Source organism: Sciurus vulgaris (genome assembly GCF_902686455.1).
Source record: "Sciurus vulgaris genome assembly, chromosome: 6".
Taxonomy (NCBI): domain Eukaryota; kingdom Metazoa; phylum Chordata; class Mammalia; order Rodentia; family Sciuridae; genus Sciurus; species Sciurus vulgaris.
In genome coordinates this window covers 24295398-24320242 of record NC_136466.1, presented here as the reverse complement: position 1 = coordinate 24320242, position 24845 = coordinate 24295398, and positions in this window count along the sequence as shown.

Here is a 24845-nt window from a genome sequence, read left to right as displayed (position 1 = left end):
CCTAAGTTAAAAATTACATTTTAAGGAGCAAAAAATATATCCTTTAGCGGGCAATGAAATGAAAAATTGGGTGCATAGTTAGTATTTTCATTTCTCAGATTTAAGATATATCCTTACTTTTCCATTTTCAGTATTTGATATCCTCTATGTGAAACTGGTTACTGTCCATTTGGGTTCTCCCTCTGGTGCCACAACCTTGTGACTCTTTAGCTGCCAACATTTGAGGGTGGTTAGTCCAATATGGTTAATCAATGACTCTTGACTATTAACTCAAACCCTTTCTCTTTCACACTGTTAAGAGAGAAGCTTCTGATCTCTCTTCAGCTCCAGACATCCTCCCTTCCATTGAATGGAGACCACGGAGATCATTTTACCCCACAGTGTCCCTGCTCCCTTGTTGAGAATAAGGCATGGAGGTATGCTGGGGCAGAGACTGGGTTACCTGAGCTGTCCCTCTGCTTCCTCCTCATGTAGCCACTCTGTTTCTAGGAATCTGCTGGGAGCATACACAGCTGAGGTAAAAGGCAGGCATCAGATGAAGGTTTGAAGGAGGACACATTTCGAAGTCACTGGTATTGGCACAGTTTCTTATCCAATGCCCAAATGGTAGCTACTCATTAATTCCTGTCTCTAAGCAACAGAAAACACAAACCAATTTGTATTTTTCACAGACTGGATTTTAAGTCATATATATATTTTTTTCAAATCTATGAGCATTCTTTGTCAGACCTTGGCCAATAAATCAGGTTTTTGGCAGTTGAGTTGATGTCAATTCTTCTTACATCTTTAGAGACCAGTATCAGGGGAACCAGCTTCTCTGCTCGTTCAAGAATCATCATTCTACTGTGAAAGACCTAGATGGTCTTGAAGCTAAAATTCATTAGTGGCTGATACACCAAGGCATTCTAGTGGGAGTATAAAATGGTATACGCTTTGGAGAATGGTTCAGCAGTTTCTTACAAAATTAATATACTATAGAATCTAGCCATTCTACTCTTAGAGAAATAGAAATAAATGTTCACCCCAAACTTGTATACTGATGTACAGCTTTATTTATGATGACCCCAAACTAGAAAGTGACTATCATGAACATTATAATAGATATACAAGTTGTGACATCTCCATAAAATGGAATACTATTTTGCAATCAAGAGAAATAAATTACTGATACACCAAAGCATAGATTACTCTCTGATGTAAAATAGTATATACACACTAATATTTATAATTACAATGTACCTGTAAAAAATTGAATAAAGAGAGTGCATAGTATATAATATCACTGATATGAAATTCTAGAACCATCAAAATTAAACCATAATGGCAATTTAGGGGGTATCCAGGGGGGATTGACTGTAGAAGATCAGGAAGAAACTTTGTAGAATGATAAAAATAATCTTTATATTAATTGAGGTGGTGTTCAAAATGTATTAAAATGCACACTTATAATAGGTATGCTTAGTGTATGTAAATCAGACTGTAACAAATTGTTTTACAAAGGAAAAGAGTGTGAAAGACAGCAGAAGCCCAGTAGAATGAGTTTTGAACTGATAATTGTACTACTTAATATTTCTTATCAAATGATAAACAGTTTGAATAAGTGATAAGGGCTATGAAACAGATTCCGGCAACAGATTTTGAATCAACTCAATGACATGAACATGGAAGATAATCCATGACTTCTTATTGCACTGTGTTCCAATAAACACATAGCTGGTTGCCAAATCCATAGAGAATAAAAAAGGCCCTAGCAATGTCCCAAATCTATCAGTCTTATCCTAGATAAAGTGTTCGTTTTTGGTTCAGAGAGTTTGTGATACAATGCCCAAAGTAAGCCTCATGGAAAGAACATCTTGTTTTTTACTGAATCGTCTTTGTTCTTATTAGGAACAACATGTCTGCTTATTATATATGATATAAATTATTTATCTTCAGTTAGTTTGGCAATGGGGATCTTGAACAATAAATCAAAGTTAAGTTAAAGCAATGCAAAGAATTAACTCTGCAATGGATTGTAATACTTAAGACTGGTTTTGGGAATTAAATACTCCAGGCTCGAATCCCAGCACTTAGAAACCAGATGACCTAGGACAAATTACTTAACCTCCCAAGGGTCAGTTCATGCACTTGTAAATTGGGGGTGGGAGGCACAGGGTTAAATAAGGATGAAAAGAGATGATACCTTTGAAGCTGGCAGAATCATTTATGGCACATGGGGAGGAGGAGCACTTTTTGTATATTAATCAGTTAGAAAAAATGGGGGCTTATTAACAAGGAAAAATAGGGAAAGGATAACAACATTGATTTTTTTTTTTTCGGATTGGGAAAAGATTCATTGGGTTTGAAATACATACTGATAGCAAAAAATTTTCATGTAACTTTCCTCTCCTTAAAACAAAGACCTGTCCTGACTATCACAGGAGGAGAAACCTATTAAGAACAAGGAACATGGAAGGACATTTGCCTGATAATTTGCTCACTGACAGACATCTTTTGACAGAGAGCTCAAAGGCTAAAAAGGAAACTTGCCTGCCAAAGCTTTTGATAGATAATGGTCAAGGGATCCTATAGGGATTTTACTTTTCTCTAAATATGCCTTTTCCCATCTGTCTGGAAATTTTCTTCTCAAGTGTGAAGATATAATCAAGATTATATGACTTATAGGCAGGAAAATCTAATTTCCAATAAGAAGTTACTTCTGGTTGTGTTTCTTTAAATCATGACTTATACTATTATTTATATATAGTAATATGATATTAATCGGTGATTCTGGTTAGCACTTTCAATATGATGTCTCTCCTAAAAATTAAACCAGATAGGGAAGCACATAATGCTGTTCCATTTACCATGAAGTCATCCCTGACTTACAGTGGCTCACCTGGCTTAAGGGTACACTAACCCTCGGTCAAATATTAGGGAGAAAAATAAACGACCACCTGGGGATTTTTTGATCCTGTCTAAAGGTAGCTAAATGAGCATAAATGGACAGAAATAAGAACAGAAGGGCAATTTAGTTAGTTTCAGTATAGGCAGCTCAGTTGGTTAGAGCAGGATTCAACATGCTTCTCCTGAAACTGGAAGGCAGTAAATATTTTCAGCTTTTCCAGCGACATGATCTCTTCTGCAACCTCCCCAAACTGCTCTTTTTATAAGAAAACAACCACAAGGCAATACAGAAGCAAATGTTCGCGTCTGTGTTCCAATAAAACTTTATGGACACTAACATTTGCCTTTCCTATCAATGTCATGTGTCATCAGTTCTGTGGATTTTTTTTTTAATTGTTCCAAAATGTGAAAACCATTAGCTGGCAGGCTGTACAAAAACAGGTGAATGGGTTGAGCATCGTTCTTAGAAAAAAGGTACAATAGTTCCAAGAGTTAATATGCCTTTTTTGCAGTGCAGTTTGTATCATAGTTTATATCTCCAAGGCTTAATATTAATCTTTCAAATTTGGACCCCTGACGCCAGGTATTTATGCCTTGCCCTGGATTCAGTGCTTTATATGAGTTGCCTCATTTAATTTCACATCTCGAGGCAAGAGAGTAGTAATATTATTAATCCCTATTTTCAGATGATAAAACTAAAGCTCACTGATGTTAAATAACTTGACTACTATGCACAGCTGGGAAGAGAGAGCTGGAGTTTGAATTGGCCTCTTGGTGGCCAGAGCCTGTGCTCTTTCTGAAGGTGCTAGAGTGTGAATGAATGGCTTGTGTGGCCATTAACTGCTTCAGGAAGCATGCTTCACACCCGCTGGCAGACACGTTGGTTCAGCTCCATTCATGGAGAAAGGTTGGTGGCCTTACCCAGCTGCAGCTTTTTCAGTGAGCCTCAGCAAGGCACTCAGAAAACTCTTTGCTTAAGCATAACATCAAGGGTAAAATTGCCATGGGACTTTGGTGATCTGGGTACAGTGAAACCCTTTCAAAATGCACTTGCCTTTTCAGGATGTGGCTATTGAGAACAAATTTTCCCAGGAGGAAAAAAAAAAAAAAAGTCCAAAAACCTATAAGCATGAAATTCAATTTGTACATGGGCAGCTCTCACTGGAACCTAATTTTTCTTCCAGAAATTTAAATTTGCAATAAATACATGCAATTGGACTGGAGTGGCAGGAAAAGTTTATAAATCAGCTCACATCATTCTCTGGCTAAAATCCCTGCAGTGGTTTAACTCCACACTTAAAATAAAATCCACGCTGCTTACAATGACCTGCCCAGGCCTATGTGACCAATGCTTTGCTTACCTGTCTAATGTCATTTGTGCTGATCTCTCCTAGACTACCTACTCTTCAGCCACACTAGCATTATTTCCTTTGCATATGCTCTGCCTGTGCACACACTCTTCTTTTGCACACGCCATGCCCTACCCCTGGAATGTTTTCCTGCTGATCTTTTCAGAGCTGGTTCCTTCTCATCATTAGGGCAGCTCCTATATCTAGTCCTCAGGGTGATCTTTTCCATTTCTCACCACCTTGTGCCTCATTGCCCCAATCTCTGCCTAACCAAATGCCACTTTCACATTCTCTTAGTACATGCCATTGTTTGAAGTAATCTCGTCAACTTGTACAGACCCAAGAGAGTGGTTGGTGCCCAGGCCCTGTCCTGTTGGCCCCTCTGTCCTTAGAGCTGATTGCAGGCACTCAATAAATGTTTACAGAATAGAGAATAACTGGCTATTCTAGAGAACCGAAATACCAAGCCTTACCTTACTGTGACATTCTTGACTAGTTTTAGGTTTTGCTCAGACCTTGGTGGCAGCAGTCTTATGAGAAAGCAGTGGCGGTCTTCTTGGTCAACAAATGTCAACTCAGATTTATTCTGCTTTCTTGTCCAAGCCTCAAATTCATTATTAATGTGCAACCAGTTGACAAGTTTCAGTTTTCTCAAATATGTCTATGGTAAAAAAAAAAATTGGACAATATATTGCACAATAAGCTATTGATTTATACACCCCCAGAAGACACACACATTATTCTGAATGCATAATTACATTGTAGACAGCACATTTTTCACCTGGGATATGGAATATTTAGATAAAAACTAAGTGTGTTCAACTGGGTGCCTCATCTAAATCTGGGTATGGAGAATGCATATAAAATTAGCATTCCATTAAAAGTGTACAGAATGTGGGCTGTGGCTGTAAAGAGGTGCTCACGTCGTGTGGAGCAGAGGACCAGCAGAAGCACAGTGTCGAGCTCTGTTGTCCTTAGAGTAGGAAGGTCTGCTGTGAGAGCTGTCGGAAGAGGACGTGAACTCTTTGTGTCCTGAGGGCACACAGTGATCTCATAGTTAACAGAAAAGTCTGTTAAGTTAGAGTCCCTGGCTCTATTTCAATTCTGACACTTAACAGACACATAAATTTTGGTTAAATTCTAACCAATGTGATCCTACAACGTGTACAATCAGAAAAATGAGAAATTATATACTCCATTTATGTATTATTTATCAAAGTGCAAAAACAATAAAACATTCTAACCTCTTTATGACTCTATTTGCTCAACTCCAAAGAGGGGAGGGCAACAGTATTTACATCATAGAATTAGATGAGATAATGCCCAGAAACATGCTTGTAAGTGCTTAGGAGTATCAAATACCACTCTATTAATGAAAGAATCTTTAAATGAAAGCTAGGAGACCTGAGTTCAAGTCCTCTTTTTGTCATTCATATGCTGTGTTAGGCAGATTCCTTGCCACCTGTAGGGTTCTGTCTATGAAACTAGTTTACCTGTATCTCATAAGTATCTATGCTTACAAAACCAAATGTTTTATAACCTTACCTAGTCAGCTGCCCTCTGTTTGCAGGGAAGAGCAAGGTCCTGTTTTGTGTTTATAAAAAAGCATAAGATTTTTCTAACCCTCATGAAGGTATAACATAGCTTGGTACATGGGACAAACACTACTGAAATAGTGGCTATGACGAGAGAATATAGAAAATCCAATAATAAATGCCCTCACACAGATGATATGATATGGCATATGTAGCTGAGGAGGAGGGAAACTAATGAAGGCTGTCCTATTCAGTAGGGCTATGTTTTGTTTTGTTGTGTTTTATTTTGTTTGTTTGCAATACTGGGAATTGACCCTAGAGGTGCTCTACCACTGAGCTGTATTTCTAGTTCTTCTTATTTTTTATTTAGAGAAAGGGTCTTGCTAAGTTGTCCCATCTGGCCTCAAATTTGTAATCCTCCTTCTTCAGCCTCCTGAGTTTCTGGGATTACAGTGTGCACCACCATACCTGGCATGGGTATACTTTTTTGTAGGTAAAAATACGTAGGCTTTTAAAGGAAGAAGATTTGAGTAGAATGAAAAGAAAGTAAAATACATTCAGGAAAAAGGGAATATTATTAACAAACTTTTGAAAGGTACTTTTGCCTGAAGAGTGATAGGTGATACAGAGCAGTGCAAATAATAATAATAATGATGATAATGATAAACATAATAAACATTTTTCACTGGAGTGAAGTTCAATGCATGTACCTATTTTGAGAAAAATCAGGAACTAAATCATCACTAGATACATCCACAAAGCATGTTGCTATCATTATCTCATATATAATTCTCTTCACAAATGGATTCCTCAGGGCTCTTTGGGTTGTTTGTGATAGATATTCAGTACAAACCAGTTAAGCATAAAAGAAAATGTATTGATTCTCATAACTAAGAAACCCAGGGGAGCAGCTGACTCTGCATCCAGCTGGATGGAAGAATTTGGCCAATGTCTTTAGGACTTTGTCTTTTTTTTCCCTACCTTAGCAGTGCCTCTTTGTGAGGTAAGGAAGATGGCCTCCTGCAGATCAGACTCATCTCCTATTTATATTACAGCCCAACCAGAAAGAAATAGCATTTACAGGCATGTTCAGGAGAAAGGTTCTGAGAAGGATTCTGATTGGCCCAGTTTAGGTTGGATGCCCATTCCTGAGTCAGTCGCTGAGGCCAGTGGTATGGGGTACGATATTTGTCCAACCTGAGTCATGTACCCACCACATGAATGAGGGCTAGTCGGGCTGGCCCATTTGGATCACGTTGCAGACCTCCATGGAAAAGGAGGGCACTGTGAGCCCAGCAGGGTGGGACAGAAGTTCCAGGCAGGCTAGAAGAACACAAGATGTCACCACACTGTCACAGTATCAATGTGAGCAAAGGTAGGGAAACTGAGGCTCAAAGGCACTCAAGAAACTTATTCAAGATCTTATAGGTAGAGAAGTAAAGGAACTAGTTTCAAACATATATCTCTCTGTCTCCAAAAACTGTCCCTAACCACAGTCCCTATATGTGGTTTAGCACCTACTGCTAACTTCTTAGGACTATGGTATCCCATTCTTTATTCTTTCAGGAACTCAAGACAGGTTTTATTAAGCAGTGGACTTGGGTCATTCTCTCTGTGTTTCTGCAGGAATTCTTTTCCTGTGTTTGGGGAATTTGCTAAACATGGAGCTCACCTCTTCTGGAGAAGTTAAAGATAGCAGAAGTCAGCTTCCCTGCTAGGACTACAGTTCACATGTGTTGAGCTCCGACACACACTCATCCAGACTTTGAGTAGGAACCAGGGAGGATGACCGATGGACCTTGAGACTCCTTCCTGGCAGTAAAGGTGGTTATAACAAGGTTATGTTCTTAGGCTGCAGAAGAGTTGCTGCCCATGGACTCTGTCTAGGGCTGGGGTGTGCTGGTGCCAGTTGCAGCTCCCAGCCCTGACCGTGGCGGCCAGTGGATATGGACAGCTGTGTGTATTTTGATGCTGTTACTGAGCAAGTAGCTGCTGAGTCTGTGTCCAGAGTTCCTGATGATTGAGCAGCTGCCCAACATCCTTCTAACAGACAATTTTCTACTTAACCGAAGTTGGTTTCTGTTGCTGGCACCTCAGAACCCTGGCTGATGTGCATACAAAAAGAATGGTTTGACTTCTTATTCTCCCCTCTAGTGTAAAAAACTAGAGCCTTCTTGAGCTCAGTTAATAATATCTTTTTTCTTTATCTCTCCTTGTACCTCCTTTTCCCCTTTTTTTCTCCTAGCATTCTCTAGGGATGTTTGTGGTTCTAGGAGAAGCCATCCGGGCGACTACAGTTTCCCTCCCATCTCTCCTAGTCTCCTCCATTTCTTGAGAGATTACCTGCTTTGCTTGATTTCTTCCCTGTTTTCCCTCTCTTCTGGAAATACCTGTTCTTCCATGTTCCTAATTCTTTCATTCTAGCTTAAAACATCTTTTAAAAATTGTGATTAAGTTATTGGTGGTGCACACCTGTAATTCCAGTGGCTCAGGAGGCTGAGGCAGGAGGATCACAAGTTTGAAACCAAGTTTGAACGAGCCTCACTAACGTAGCAAGGTCTTAAGCAACTGGAGAGACCCTGTCTGGGATTGGGTTCCATCCTAAACCCTAAAAAAGCCCCTATCCAACACAAAATCCATCCCAACCAATCGAAAAAAAAAAAAAAAAAAAAAAGAAAGAAAAAAGTAGTTAAAAATAGCTTCGAATCTGACTTTTCTGACTTTTCCAAGTTTGAATACAAACTCACAGCACAGCAAGAACAGACCTGGCTTTAAACACTTTCATGAACTCAACCTCAAGCTCATTATAAAGAATGTGACTTGGATCAGCAACAGTACCCTCTGGAGAATTCAAATGGATACTCTGAGAGAGAGGTTTGCTCCCAATAAATATGGAAGCTCTGGGGCTAAAGCCTCTAAGAGAAGCTTACAGGTGCCTGACCAGCTTTGTAATGAGCTTGACCCTAAACGGTGTGTTTATTTGCTGTTTCCTGAAGTGAGCACTGCTTAGCTTTAGGGAGCTGCTTCAGATAAGGTAAACCAGCACGGAAGGCAGGACAGAGCTGTTTCTAAGAGAAGTTCTTGGGGTGTATCTATGTTTCATCCCCACCACTGAGTATATCCCCCTAAGCTTGGATGCTCTGAAAGTCATGCTTAATTGGGACTCGTTAACATAATTTAATGCTTTTTTTTTTTTTTTAAAGAAAAAAGATTAAAAGTTGTCCTCAAGGTATTTAAAGAAATTATTCTTTGAGGATACAGATCACTATCTCAGCCTCCACAATTCATTTAATGAAATGAGATTAGCATTTCAATATAATACTTGTTTTTTTCTTCCCGCTTCACTTCTACTGTTTTCTATGAACAAAAAGGGGTGAGGGAGGTGCAGAAAATAGAAAACTTAAACAGTAACCTTATGCTTTTGAATGAAGAGAAGCATTTTCTAGTTCTTGCAAATGCAGCCTGCAGACTCTATCCAGACAATTAGCTTTTTCTTTCTACTGTTAACAATGGAATCAAAGGATCTGTAGCCTTACAATCAACAGAAGGACATAAGGTTGCAAGGCAGACATCTGAAATATGCACCTTTTCCAAAAGCACTTAGCGAGCATCTACCATAGATCAGGCACCCTGCAGACACTGAGATTGCAAATAGGAAGAAATCTTAACTGTGCCTTAAGGGAGGATCCAGTGAAGAAGAAAGGCAAGGAGTAGATTTGGGCTTCATTTAATAGTAATTTTAATAACTCCCATTTATTGAGTACCTATCTTATGCGAGGAACTGTGCTAAATAATTTATATACATCATTTCACTTAACACTGCCCAAAATCCTGGGATATAACCCATAATCATCTCTAGTGTACAGTTAAGGCAACTGTGACCTGGAAAAGCTAAGGCATACAGTTAGTACACGGAGGAGTCTATGAGTTCCATTCTACAGGGATCTAAGTGAAGTCTGGGATCTGTTAAACTCCTCTGGGGTGTGTGAAACAGATTAACAAAAGGTGGCTGCTTATGTTTTCATAGACAGGAATAGGGTAAGAATGCAAGAAGCTATAACAGCAGAACTTAGTGTCATACAATTGTGCAAAGAAATGAGGTATAGGAGTTCAAAGAAAAGATTATATCTGAGAATACGACATCTGAGATGTTTCAAATGGTAAGGTTGGTTCTTCAGACAGCGATGGGTGTTAGACAACACCAAAAATTCAGATTTCTACCTGGAAATGATTTGTGAAGCTGACTAGATTATAAAATGGTCAGTGCTCTGTTCACCCCACTTACTGGTGTGATATAGTGACTTTGTACCATATGCTTAATTAACTAGGAGCTTAGAGGGGATCTGGCAGAGGTGGAACAGGAAATGTATGCTCTGATGCTAAGTAAGATGAAGGAATATCAAGCAGGTCCTTCCAAAACAAAAACCTTTTCTTTTTGTCTTTACTTCTGCTTTCTTTGTGTTCTTTCCTTACAAATCAAACTGCTGGCAAGTCTCTTAGGGAACACTCTTGTCACTTAGCAGGTCTGGATGTTCTCCCATCCAGTGAGCCCATTGCTAGTTGATAAACTATTGGATCTCTGATGCCAGAATAGGACATTTCCAGACTGGATAAAAAGGGCACCTGCAGTCTCAGCATGCCACCTCTTGAGTAAGCAGTCATAATAAATTATCTTTCCTATTTTAAAACTAAAAGTAATTGTAATTTTGCATAAAATTCCATTTATAGATTGCAAGAAATTGGGAATATGGTCCTGTAACTATGTCATTTTCTATCCACTACCACCCCCAATAATATGGATTTGTTGGAAAACTAAAGTGATAATCGTAATTGCATTGTTAAAAACAGAAATATCGTTGTTGAGTACAGTTAAGTGAGAATCCCACCTGCATGCGCAGGAACGAACAGAGTTTGCCGGTGGGTGATCAGTTTCTCCTTTCTTGTTACTGCTTGATGCGTCGTCAAGAACACACCTCTCCTTTAGGCATAGAATGCAGTGTCAAAGTGGAATCCTGAGGTTCGAGGTTTGAGGATGAGCTGACACCCTGACATGGTGATTCCAATAGTATCTTTATCAAATCAGGTTTATTCTTTCTTCAGAATGGTCGCTAGATACTCTTGGATCAGTCTAAGTGTGGCGTATCATAACTTCTCTTGTACCTAAGAGGGAGTGTGAGGTCTCTGGGAAGTGGTGGGTGGAGGCGGGGAGGGACAACAATCTTGACCTTGGCTGCTGTCATTTGCAGTTTTAATCAATGTCACGAGACTTTGCAGAAGAAAAGGAGTTAAAGTTACCAAAATACCGCCTGATATGAGGGGCAAAATGCACCCCACATTCTGTGTTTTGCTGAGACATTTCCCTGGCCATGTTTGGGGTGGAAAATCAGAACTTTTCCCTGGATGCAAAGGCAGAGAGGGTGTGCCAGACCAGTCCATGACCTCTAGCACGCCAGGGCCACCCTAATGCTGTTCTGGGGTCACAGGGTTTGAAACAGGCCTTGAGGGCGGCTGCAGGCCCCTTTTCATTTAGCGAAACCAACAGGTTGTCAGCTGCCTCTAAAGCAGATTTCCCCAGAGTTACACAGGTTACCTTGTTCTCAGATGAAGACACACTCAGACCTGCTCAAGGAATTCCCTTCGCAGCCAACAAAAGAAATAATAAATGAATGCGTGGCTTTCACCCCCAAACCATTTCCCACTTGCTCCTCATCCTTGGATGGCTCCTCTGAATAAAGGACCCAGACTGCCTTGGATTTTAATGGAATATTTCAACCAATCAACCATCAAGTGGAATAGCAGCCAGTCAATTAATTAAGGGACAAACCAAGCACAGATTCATCAAAGCCACTATTTTGCTTTCTAATTAGTACTCATAATCACTGTGCTGGGTGTTTTTTCCTCCAAATTCATCAAGGTCTGATTTAATTGTCACAAAAAACCTGAATAGAAAATTAAAATTGTTAGGCGTTCCAGGCGTGCTGGCTAAAAACAGAAACGATGAGGCTTGCCTTCCTACTTAGGAGAGGGCAATCAGTTTCCCATCATTTTGTGGGCTAATTTTTCTTGACAATTCCTATGGTCTAGGTTTTCAAGTCATAAACTGGAGGGTAGAGTTGTAGACAGCCAATCATTTTTCTTCCTCCTAAGTGCATTTCTCAATTATAGCTGTAGCTTGTTGGCCATGAAGTGCTAGCCAGCAGGGCTGACCTCTGGTTTTCAAAGACCACCTCTTTGGTGAGGGCTTCTGGCAAAATAAAGTTGCCCCTCATTGACTCCATTTGAATGTCGAATGGTGAGTGTGTGAAATCATCACTGGCTGATAGAGAATTATGAGCACCTTGGGTTCTTTTTGTCTCCAGGGAAATGGACAACATAGAAAGACACAGATTTTGTCTCTGCACACTCTTGGATTTGCCCTTTCCTTTCCACCCCCAGATGCTGCCCTGGTCCTGAGTATCAAGATCTCCCATAGCCAGGCTCGGTGGCACGTGCATGTTATCCCAGCGGCTCTGGAGGCTGAGGCAAGAGGGTCATGAGTTCAAAACCAGCCTTAGCAACTTAGCGAGGTGCTAAACAACTCAGTGAGACCCTGTCTCTAAATAAAATATAAGAAGGGCTGGGGATGTGCCTCAGTGGTTGAGTGCCCCTAGGTTCAATCCACAGTACCAAAAAAAAAAAAAAAAAAAAAAAATACCCATGCAGATAGAATACAGGAGCTTCTTATTTCCTTTGATTCTGCTCCTTCTGCCTCCCTGCCCCCCAGTTCATTCTTCATTCTGCAGCTAGGTAATTCTTTACAATCTAAATGTGATCAGAGCTCTCTTCTGCTTGAAACCTCTGTGGCTCTCCTTTGTATCTAGGAAGAAGCCCAAGTCCTTATGGCCCAAAAGCCTTTAATGATATGTTGCCTCTGACTTCTCTATACTAACACTACTGCCCTGACCTCCCTCTAATCCTTACCAAAATTTGTTTGTGAATGTGTGCCCCATCCTAACATATTATGTCCAGCTTTGGCCATGGGAAGTTGAGGGAGGAATTAGGGGAAGGAGCACCCAAGCTTCCAAAAGAGGCCTTTCCTCTGCCTCTAGTGCTCTTCCTGACATGTGCCCCTTAAGACCCATTTGACAGAATGAGATCACATCAGCCCCCACTACCCCTGTCCACAGGGGAGTTTGTTCTAACACCCCAGTGGAGGCCAGCGACCCTGATAGTACAGAACCCTATATATATACTGTTTTTCCCATACATATATACCCATGATGAAGTTTAATGTCTGAATCAGGCGCAATCAGAGATTAGCAACTGCTAATAAAATAGAAGAATTATAACATTATACTGCAATAAAAGTTCTGTGAATATGGTCTCTCTCTCAGGTTATCTTATTGTGCTGTCCTTATTCTTCTTGTGATGTGAGATGATATAATGCCCACATTATGTGATGCAGTGAGATGTGACATCGTGTTTGGCTACAGGGTAAGGGTACTTGAACACAGCACCGCAGCCTGGCGGTGGTTGATCTGATAACCAAGTTTGCTACTAAGCCACTAACAGGCAGATAGCATATACTCTGTGGAAGCTCTGGAAGAAGGGATGGTTTATGTTCTGGGGGTGGATAGAGTACGATGACATGGTATTTCATCACTACTCAGAATGGTGTATAATTTAAGGCTTATGAATCATTTATTTCTAAAATTCTCTTTAATAGTTTTGGGCTGCCTTTAACTGAAACTGTGATAAGGAAGGGCTACTGGAATCATAATCCTTGGCTTATGAAACACTCTTTACATAGGTATGAGTTTGAAAACTAGAATATGGACAGTAACTTACATCTAGGGATTTTCCACTATTCTCACTTCCTGTTTCCTTTCATCCAAAGGTAACGCTAGCATAATCTTGGATTTATATTTTCTATGCCCCCTCTCTCTAATTCTCAAATATATATTACTGACTTATCATTTATTTTATGTATAAAAATATTATTGTGCTGTTTATAATCTTCTAGGACTATTTTTTTCATTCAACATTGTAAGGATTCTCCCACCTGTTTGTAAGCAGCTATCTTATGTTCATTTTGACTGCTATGTAATATTCTATTGAATGAGTGTACCACAGTGAATGTGTTTATCCATTCTCCTGTCAGTGGATGTTTGGGCTGCTTCCATATGTTTGCCATCATAAATAATGCCACCATGGACGTTCTTAAGTGGGATTCCTCTTTGGCATATATCCTAGGAGGGGAATGAAGCTGAGTTATGGGATATGTCGATGTTAACTTCATAATGTACAGGATATTAGCCAAAGTTGCTGTATCAATTTATGCTCCGTAGTAATGTGTAAGAGGTCCCAAGCTCCTACTCTCTCTCCAAGTACACAAATCAGTAAGTTCAACAGTGATTGTTGCAATGATATGAAATGGAATCTTACCACCAGTGAAGATGAATTCTACCTATTCATCACTCTGTTAAATTCTATTTAAACTTCAAGTCTCAGTATTTCCTCATCCTGGTTGTTGATTTTATTTATTTATTTATTTACTGCTCCTTAATCCAAATCAGTCTGCTTAACTTTCTTCACTCTAGGCATCCACGGACCATTTTGTAGCAATAAGGGCATCTCAATCTTTTCCTCTTTCCCCAAAATGTCCCCTTGATATTTTAGGGAGCCCAAAATATCTAGTGAATAAGTGACATAAAATGATGTAGCCAGGTAATTTTGGAATTGGGAGAACTCGTAGAAATAATTTAATAAAGTCCCATTTATTAATTGCAAGATTACAGAAACCCACTTCAAACTGGCTTTAGAAAAAAGGACATTCATAGGCCCATGAAACTGGCCTTTGCAGAGGCTAATATTCATCTGTTCAAATGAATTTACCCGTCTGTCTCTGTCTCTGATCTCACCAGTAAGCTTTGCTTGTCTTGCTCTCTCCTGTCTTGTCTTTGCTTTTTCCATTCTGCCAGGGGAAAGCAATACTGGCATTGCCAACTTCACACCCATAAATAGCGTAATCCCATAAGACAGAAGAGTTCTCTTTCAATATTTATGTAATCATACCAGGAAATAATAATATCAAGGAGATTAGCCAACATTTATTGAGGCTTTACTTTGTGCTCCTGGCTGCAGACACCTTCTTGTATTCAGTTATGCAATTTTCTGAGGCAGGTACTATAATTATCTCTAGTTAGAAAACTGAGGCTTCAAGAAGTTATGTAAGCTATCCAAGTTCATACATAGCAAGTGGCAGAGCCAGACTTAGAAATCAGGCAAGTCTCCATGGCTCTCTGCTAGTGTCATTTTCCTGGAATTCCTCACTGGGCTGAGGTTGGTTACTGCAGATGGGCCAGCTTTTAACTCCTGTGCACCCCAACAAGGAACAATAACCACTATAGCTCACCTTGTCTCTCATTTGACAGATGTGGAGATGGACCTTGGAGAGGTCAATGTGCCTTGTCCACATTTAAGAGCCACAGGGTGCTACAGGCAAGACACACAAAGCTGGGCACCAGGGCCTTTCTCCCCTGGTCTCCAGCTGCCTGTCAAAAGAGAAGAGCATTGCTTTCCTGATGGAGCAGGAAGGGAGGGAGGGAAAGAGGGAAAGATAATCTGCCCAGCCCCCAGCCTCTAGATACAAGCCTTCAGTCTATCAGCTGAGCATGCTGGTCTGAATTAACCTTGAAGGATCTCCAACACACAATCCCAAGAGGCTGTTTGCTGGCCTCTACCCTGAAGTGTCTGTAAAAGCATTAACAATTTCCCACTGCTTCCATGGTGACAGTGACAGGGGCTGGCCATCAAGTGCTCAGGGGGGAAGGGCCAGTGGCTGGGATCCTGTTTGTCTGAGCAGATTCCTGATGCATTGCTACTCCTGCACTTACCATTTTAGATGGGCCCCTGCTTCTCAGAGTCAAACTAGATTGAATTTCCATAAAAAAGAGTAATTCTTGCACGGCTTGTCGGAGGCTCTGCTCAAAGTTACCAGCAAATGTAATCTGCTCTATAAATGAGAATTTCCTTTTGATGCATGTGGTGGTTGATAAAGACAGTGATTCACTCCTAGTCTCCCCGCCTCCCCTTTCCACATCAGGCCCCTCCTCCCACCTCCACATTGATTTCACCTGCTGCTAAGGCAACCCTGGTTGAATTGGATTAGAATCACACAGGAAGGTTCTAGTGCCCCCTTTTTTATACTGGCTCTAGGATTCCTGAGACATGAACATTTTCCCCCAAACTGAGTTCTACAGGTGAGTCCTGCAAACTGCCTATCAGCAAAAGAGCCTCTTCTGACTCCCCCCTGAGCTCAGAGAATTCTGTTCTAGAAGGTGCAGGGACATATTTGTCTGCAGAAGTGAAAAGGAAGGAGCGCTGGCTGGAAAAACCAGGAGATTTGATTTCTAATACTGGTGGCCTCTGTCCTCTGGGTGTTCCTACCCTCTGAGCCTTGGGCTGCATTTGTACAGTGGAAACCCTCAACCCTTTTGAGCATGAAAAAGCAGCAAGTACCGAGGCCCCACTGTATAGAGGGAGGGTTTGCAAATTGTATGTGTGAGACTGGTCCTTAGAAATCAATGGTTGTAATATGTTTCTTGATTTGAACCTTGAAAAATTTTCTTAAGGACAAAACTTGAAAATACTTTGGGTTCCATGCCATCCTTTCTGAATAATCTCTACTGTAATACTACAGTTTAAGTGTCCCTAAAAAATTCATTTTGGAATGGAACGTGGCCATGGGATTAAGAGGGAGAGTCTTCAGGAAGTCATGGATGCTCTGCCATCATGAACAATGTTGATGCCTTTATAAAAAAGACTTCAGAGGGCTGCCTCATCCTTCCATCCCTTCCATATGAGAACACAGGTTTGTTCCTGTCCCGTCTAAAGGAAGCAGAGAGCAGCCCTCACCAGACACTGAGTCTTCCATTCCTCCTGTCATAGGAGGACACCTGGACAATGCCATCTGTGAGCAATAGGCCCTTGCCAGACACCAAACCAGCCATCAGCTTGTCTTAGACTTCCTGGCCTTCAGAACTGTGAGAAATAAATTTCTATTATTTGTAAATTACCCAAACTCAGGTGTTTTGTTATAGCAGCATGAATAGACTAAGGCCTGTTCTATTCTTCCAAACACAATCTCCAAGGGGAGAGCTTTGTAACATCAATTTCCATAAACACTGAGAGTAGTTATATTATTTTGCAATAGGCATTGTTTAGCTGTAAATATGAACATTTAGGATTAACCTTCTTTCTTCATTTACAACCACTTCCTTGTGAAAACAGCCAGTGGAAAGATTTATGGCTGAGGGTATCTCATGGGAAGATTTACTCTAAAAGTTCAGGGTTGAGCAGATGCTGACAAAGTCATATTACTGATTTTGAGAAAGAACTCTGCTCATTGTAAAGGAGTTTTCAGCACAAATAAACCCATATTCCATAAGGGGCAACAACATTGCTTTAAACTGCAGCTTTATTTTATATGGCAGGATCACATGAGCACCTGCCCGTGGACAGGTTCACCAGGATGCAGCGAATAATGCATCAAACTTGACTTTCATTCACCCGGCATCAGACATTGTCTGTTGTCTTGCTATGTGTCAGGGCTTGTCCTGAGCTCCAGGTCTGTAACGTGGCACAAGAAAAGCATAGTCTCTGCTGGTTTTGACCTATGGTAGGATAAATAATGGACCCCCAAAGAAGTTTGTACTCTAGTCTCTGGAATTTGTGACTGTTACCTCATATAGCAAAAGGGACTTTGTGGATAGGGTTAAGGATCTTGAGACAAGGTGATTATCCAGTGGGCCTGATATAATGCAGGGGTCCTCATAAGAAGGCTAAAGTTAAGAGTCACTAGTAGGAGATGTGACGATGGAAGGAGTGGATTGGAATGATCTCAGGATGGGGGTTGAGCCATGAAATGCAGAGGCTTCTAGAAGCTGGAAAAGCAAAAGGAAATGGATTCTTCCCTGAACTTTCCAGAAGGAATGGAGTCCATTGCCATCTTGATTTTAGATTTCTGATCTTTAGAACTGTCAAAGAATCATTTTGAATTGCTTTAAACCACTAAACTTATAATCTGTTATAGCAGCAATAGGAAACTAATACAGGAACTTATATTCCAAATGGAGACAGTGGCTTATAAAAATGCAGATCAGCATTTTTCAGCAGAGAAACTACAATAAATCTGGGGGTATGATTTTTCTAGTACAGATTTTCTCAGGCCTCATAGGTTGCTTAGCATCTTTCAGCTGCATCCACTAAATGCCAGCGTGGTCTTTAATCATTATGCCAATCAAAACTGTTCTGACACATTTCCAAACATTCTCCTTGGGTGGCAATATTTCTCTGGCCAAGAGCCACTGATTTGGGTAGCATAATGTCTCAAGAAGACACTGAGATGGAGTGAAACAGAATATAGAGATTCAAGTCCTGGGCTATTGGTGTGCGTGGCCTCTTGGAGAGTTGAGACCTGAGTTGAGGTTGAATGGTGGAAAGGAGTCAGGTCTGTGGTCATCTATGGGACAGCATTGCAGGAGAGGTACATATACAGGTGTTAGAAGGACAGGTCTAAGAAAGGGCACCATCTAAAGCAGACAGAGCAGGAAGTAGTTAAAAATAGGGCGGAGGCAGGGCCTTCTATGTGGGCTGGCAGATAGAGGTAAGGAGAATGGATTTCATTCCAAGAGACAAACTAAAAGCAGCTGGAGTAATAAAAAGTGGTAGAAAAAGATAAGCTTTGAAAAGCTTGGAAAAATGAGGCATGTCTTAGAAAGGCTCAGAAATGTTGGTATGGATTATCAAAGCGATCCTCTCTGTCAATTCAAGACACGTTAATTCCACATGTTCATTGAATATTTTGCTTTTAAGTACAAATTACAATAGATTGCATGCAGAGTTAAACTCAAGGAAAAAAGGGGAGTAGATGAAAGAGAAAAAAAATTTAAAAAGGGAAAGTAAAGGCAATGTCATTTTCTATTGGATTCTTTAAAAGTACTTAAGATGTTACCAAAGATATTTTCTAATGTTGCTGTGTGCTTGGCAGCTTATAAAATATGTTTTGCACAGCTTATCTGAGTATACCTTACCAAACCTTGTGAATTAGGCAAGGATCATCTCCACTTTCCATGGGAGGAATTCCTGTCCACAAGGAGATGCCAAGACACATACACATTAACTGGTGAGCATGGATCTTATAGCTGGTTTTCTGAACTTAACCTTAGGCTGTTTCCATTATTTGGGGGTTTCATCTCTAAGAAAGGACAAAGAGCTGAAAATCTTTTCAACTTTCTAAGTTAAAGATTTGTTTCCACCAGTTCCTTGCATTTGTGTGTCATACTTTGGATTTTCCAAAACATTTTCCCATCTCATATATATTTAATCTTTCAAATATTTAATCTTTCAAAGGACAGTGTTCCTTTCATGGGTGGGGAAACCCAGGCTCAGGACTTGGTTGAGGTCCCAGGCAGCCGAGCTCTGATTCTGAATCCAGTGTTCCTTGGGATGTGTTTCACTGCTTCACAAGACTTTTTATTCTTCAGTTTCCATTCTGTTCACGCTCGTTTTGCAGAAGTCTTATTTACACTTTAGATTCCAGGAGTTAATGCTGACACATGTGTTTTTAAGCAGGTGATTTGCTGGGCAATGACTCAAACCTTAGATACATCTAAGGAAACTAGCATTTTACGACATTGATCATATCTACATTGTTGGCACCAGATAGATAATATGATCCATTTAATGGGGACAATAACATGCTTCTTAACTACACTCATGCTGTATAACTTTTGATTGTGCATTATATTGTTTAGTTAGTAGAAAATTAAAGTGAAACTGAATTCCTGGGAACCACTCATAGCAAACTGTATTTTGGATCCTTGGTTAGATTTAACGATGTCCCTAATAATGTGATCAGAGTGTACTACAAGGTCCCTAATAATGTGATTTGAGAGTACAAGATCCCGAAGGCAGACACTAACAATTCAATCTGTGGCACCCAAGAACCATAGCCAACCAAAACCATCCTGGCAACTATAAAACAAAATCATTGTCCTATTTACTTCTTCCCCAAGTTTGGATTCTACCAAAGTTTCCTTTGTGTCATTTCCCCTGAAGTCTAGATTGCTGAAAAAGATATTCCTGAACATCTGTCCAGTACTTTGCAGCTTACTAAGCAATTACATGGAGATAGCAGGCTGGTGAGATACTGTCCCCAATTTTATGGATTAGCACAGTGAGTCTCTAGGAAACTAAACCAGTTCACCTGAGCTGTTGCAACGCTGGCAGAAGTACTAGTCACTGAGGGAGGTCCTCTGGCTTTGAAGTTTGGGCTTGTTCTAAAGTTCTGTGTTGCTGGAGTTCCCCAGGGTTCTCTCAAGTGCAGGAGGAACATCTTGACCTGAATATAAAAGAAAGCACTCCAGGCTTGAGGTGGCTCAGTCATCATTTTGAATCATGACTCCCATGCAGATAACTCAGGATGAGAGAATACAGTTCAGAATGGCAGCAGGAACCAGGGAACCAAGAAGGAGAGCAAGCTGGAATCGAGAGCAAGACGAAGAGAACACAATGGCAGTTGCACATGATCATTTGAACAGTTACAACATGTTGGGCACAATGTCAGGCACATACGTATCTATGTCATTCGCTCTTCATAAGTACCTGGGTGATTGGTATCGTAATAATGAAGCCAGAATTGGGGACAGTATAGAAATAGGGGATCGGGTCAAATGGAGAAAATGGAGGTCATGAAAGCCATCTGCCTGGAAGTTGGAGACTGCCCCTGGGAGAATGGAATGTCAAGGATCTCCGGAGCCCAGTGATTACCAAATGTACCTGCCCTTATCAAGGACTGCAGGCAAGGAGCTAATTAATGCCCCCTGGGCCCTCCCCCTGCTCATTTGTGTCTCACTTTATGCATCTCACCTGCAAAACCAGGCCTAGTCATGTAGGCAGGAAGGAGAGTTAAGGGGAGAGAGAACTGGAGAACAAAAGAGACCTTAACCTATAAAAGATGTAGGGTGCACTCACTTCTTGGGACTTTTGAACACCAGCCAGGGCCCCCTTCTCCCTCCTGGAAGAAGTCTGTATTATTACCTTTAAATAAAACCTGCTTAATATGCTTGCCTTGGTGTGCTTCTCTGATGCTATACTTCAACACCTGAGGAGGCAGAACTCGTCACCAGTAAATGGTATCAATAACTCCCAATACCTAGATGAAACATTACGGCTTAGGGAGCGTAACTTACCACCATTATAGAACAAGCCAGCAAGCTGGGACCAAGCTCTGATCTGATGCCCAAGCCTGTCTTCTTAGTCATTTTGTCCCAGCAGGAGATGGAGATCACTTCCCAGGCTCTCCAAGCACTTGGCAAGCTTCCCTTGGTATCTCACCCCTTCCAAGTTCTCTGGTCAACATGATGCACAGTGATGTCCTCCACTGAGTCTCCGGGAGGGGCTTATCCAAATACTGCAGGACTCAGCACCAATCCTGGGCTTCAGGATGTGTGAAGACACCAGGAAGGGCTTGTCCAGTTCTGCCCTGCCTCACCCCAGGGTGTGACATCACAGCACTTACCCTTAGCTATTGCTCTGGGCAACTGGTCATCCTGTTAATAAACACATCAACTTACTTTGAATTCTTGAGCACAAAGGGAAAACAGATTAAAAAAACACAGGCAAATTTATTGCAGTCCAATTTAATAAAAATGTCAACAAATAAATGCACATTTAGCTGGGAAATAAATATCAGTGATGAGGAAAGCTGACAGTGGAGTAGGTTGTAAGAAATTAACATTAAATAGTTTGGGTTGACAGTGACTATAAAACAAAATTGTACCTTGGAGACATCTTGAAACAATTTAACAAATGTGTGCTTTGAACGTGAGAGGAGACAAATGGGGGAGGCTGTGATATAGGACAGGAGCCCACAGAGCTAGGGAGAGCATTCACTTGCATTCTGTCCCAAACATCTGCAAAGTGACATTTAGTGCAAACCAAGAACAATGATTCCATGATCATTTTTTCTGAATTAAATGTGCTTCTCACACACTAAATAGAGTTCTTGGATAAATTCTCATCAAAAATAAATAAATACAAAATTTCCTGTTAACAAGATTTGTCTTATAAGTCACCTGGTATAGCAAAACAAGAATGGCTTGTTATGTTTGGCAAACCTAGACTCGTATCCTAGAATCACAACTTATTAGCTATGTGTCCTTGGGACACCTCACCAAATCTCTCTGATTCTCTGCTCTGTAAAGTAGCAAACATGTGCAACCCAAGGTTGTTTTGAGTATCCCAAGCACTGATTACAATGCCTTCTCTGCTGTAGAAGCTCAGCAAATCTTAATCCCTTAAGATACTCATTTATTCAGAATGTATTTATTGAGTGCCTACTATGTACCAGCAGAACACTAGGTCCTTGGGGTACAGAGTGAACAGTTTCCTCCTCCTCAGGAAGGAGGAGGAATGAACTGTATCATTGATTATGAACTGTATCATTCATTATGATACAGGGAGACAGAGGATGGAGGTGACAAACAGGTAAACTGTGGAGCATGTTGGTTTGGAAAAACATGAAGATTTTGTGGGAAAGTGCAATTTTAGAGAAGAAGACCAAGAAAGGCTTCATTGACATGATGACATTTTAGTGTGGCATTGCCAGATTTAGCAAATAAAAATAATACATGCCCAGTTACATATGAATTTCACAACAAATCATTTCAAGTGTTAAGTGGGTCCCCAAATTTAATGTCTCGTTTTAGGTTCCATGTCATTATCTGAAATTCAAATCTAGCTGGTGTCCTCTATCTGGCAGTCCTACAGTTTGATCCAAGACTAGGAATGACCTATGTAGATATGTGCGAGAAGAGTCATGGGTAGGGAGAATGGTCCACAGTAAAGGCCCAGAACAGGCTTGAGGAGCATCAGGGAGGATGGAACAGAGAGAGAGCCAGGCAGGGAGGACGTGGCAGAGTGGAAGACAGAGGCACTGAGTCACATCATATGCAGATTAAAAGCACTTCCATTTCTATTACAAGCAACCTGGGATTTTGTACAAAGATGTCAAAGGAGTGGCATCATTTGGCATCTTCTGGCTGCTGGCTGAGGGTTGACTCTAGATGGGAGATATTGCAGTCATCTCTGCCAGGGGTGATGCTGGCTTAGCCAGGGTGGTGGCCATGGCAGGTAGAGGTGGTTGGATTCTGGAATTTTAAAAGGTAGAGTCAACAAGTGTGGATGGTAGGAATTTAGAGAAACATGATTACAAGATTTGTGGCTTGCGCAGCAGGAAGAAAAGAGATGTCATAAAGGGGAAGGCTATGGGTGGAGCTGGATTTTGGGAGTTGTTCACTTGCAGGTCAATAGTTCCAACTCATAAGTGTTTGGTCTGAGCTACCTGGGAATGTCCTAGCAGATAAACCAATCCCTGCAGAGATGTTAACATCCTAGTGGATATGTCTAAAAGGCATAGGGCAGGCAGTAAGTCTGGAGTTGAAAAGAGACATCTGGGAAGGAGGAAAAACTTGGGGAACATTTTGACATCTAGATGCCATGAGACTGGATGACATCAACCAAGAAAGAGAAGAGGAAAGTAGGTCAAGCCCTAGTTTCCTCCACCACTAAATGTTGGTGAGAAGAGCAGGGTCCAGCCAATGAGACTGAGGATAGAACTGTGAAGTTAAAGGGAAATCAAGAGACTGGTCTTGAAGATCCAACAAAGAAAAGACATTAAAGTAGAACAAGTGATCTACTGTATCAAATGCAAATGACACATCAAAGATCAATAAATGTGACATTTCCTCCTAACAAGATCTGCTTCATAGTCATGTGGCTCAGCGAAACAAGAATGGCCAAGTAGTATCCATGCACAGGCCTGATTTATGATGGACAATGGCTTTTGCTTTTTGTTTTTGTTTTTTAGTGCAGAGAGGGATCAATGGCAAAGTGAAATGGCCACTTTGCAAATTTGTGTCTTATTAAATAAAACTGTGACTCTCCACCCAATCCTCCTTCCGTTCTCTCTTTCTACCTAAGCCACTTAGCTGTTGGGATAAACTCTGACAATGCATGTTTTAAATAATATTAGGGAAGGAAAATTGAACCATTTGTCAATGTCTGTTAGCAGAAAAGCACATTGATATGCTTTTTACTTTTCTTGTGGAAGGATTGTGGGTGGGCCACAATCTCCCTGTGGCCAGGAGGCTCAACTCTCTTGGTCTGAGTTTCCTCAAGAATTATTTTTAAATAATGTTTTAAAATATAAGCAATTACAGAAACGTTGCAAATAAAATACAGTAAGTTTCTGTATATACCTTACCCACTCCCTGCAATGCTAACATTTTCCGTTAACTTGATACATTTGTCAAAAAGAAATTTACAATGTAATACGCCTTTAACTAAACTCAGGACTTAATTCCGATTTTACCAGGTTCTCCACTCATGTTTTTTCTCTGTTCCAGGGGAGAACCTGGGAAAACATGTTGTATGTCTCCCCTGTGGTCTACTCTAGAGCAGTTCCTCAGTCTGTCTTTCCTTGTTTTTGCTTGACCTTGACACCTTTGAGGAATAGTGGTCAGTCTTATATTTGTTTTTAAAAATTCTTTAAATTTTATTTGTTCTAATTAGTTGTGCATGACAGTAGAGTGCATTTATACATTTTGATAGATCATACACAAATAGAATGCAATCTCTCCTTTGTCTGATTGTGCATATTGCAGTCATACATGTATATGAGGAAATAATGTCTGTTTCACTCTGCTGTCATTCCAAGTGGACCTCATCATGGGTTTGATGCTTTGCCCATAATTAGATTGTGGTTATGGGTCTCTGGGGACAAAAACCCAGTGATGAAGTGCCTTTCTGATCATTTTACATCTCCTTATTGGAGACATTTACCTCGATCATTAGGTTGAGGTAATATCTACCAGGTTCCTCCACAGTAAAGTTACAATTTTTCTCCTTTCTCTACTCTTTGTATGCAAGCCCCAAGTCCAGTCCACACTCAAAATAAACAGGGAATTAATTAAACTCTACCTCCTAGGTCCTAATAATTACATCTACCTATATTATTTACAGTTCTTCTGTA